Genomic DNA, 342 nt, shown 5'->3' with positions numbered 1-342 from the left:
CATTGGTGGTTCAGTGGTAGAATTCTCGCCTCCCACGCGGGAGACCCGGGTTCGATTCCCGGCCAATGCATCCTGCCTCTCTTCCTCTTTTTCCGCCCCACCGGCGACCCGGGTGGGTGCCTCTCCCCCTCCGCTCACCCGAAGACCTCAGACCTCCCACGAGGCGCCCCATCCTCGCTTTCCCCGTGGCGCAGGCCAAGTCCTGTGGTTTCGTGATTCTGGCCGCCAAAATCCGCAGGGTATTTCTGAGCAGAAAGCAATAAGGAGTCGATCCACACCGGGGCCGGGCCTAAGTGGAGTAGCCGTGGGCGTGCAGCGCAGCAACCACCGCAACTCGCGAGT

The 342-nt window shown here is 63.2% G+C and overlaps 1 non-coding gene across 1 annotated transcript; it reads left to right on the top strand.

Annotated features, from left to right (window-relative positions):
* On the top strand, nt 1-70 carry TRNAG-CCC. The gene has a single exon. It is a non-coding gene; the product is annotated as a tRNA-Gly (tRNA).
* Nucleotides 71-342: the final 272 nt, after the last annotated feature.

This window comes from Ailuropoda melanoleuca, unplaced genomic scaffold (assembly GCF_002007445.2).
Source record: "Ailuropoda melanoleuca isolate Jingjing unplaced genomic scaffold, ASM200744v2 unplaced-scaffold52978, whole genome shotgun sequence".
NCBI lineage: Eukaryota > Metazoa > Chordata > Mammalia > Carnivora > Ursidae > Ailuropoda > Ailuropoda melanoleuca.
Note: the sequence above shows the minus strand (reverse complement) of the source record. Positions and strands in the feature narration are given on the sequence as shown.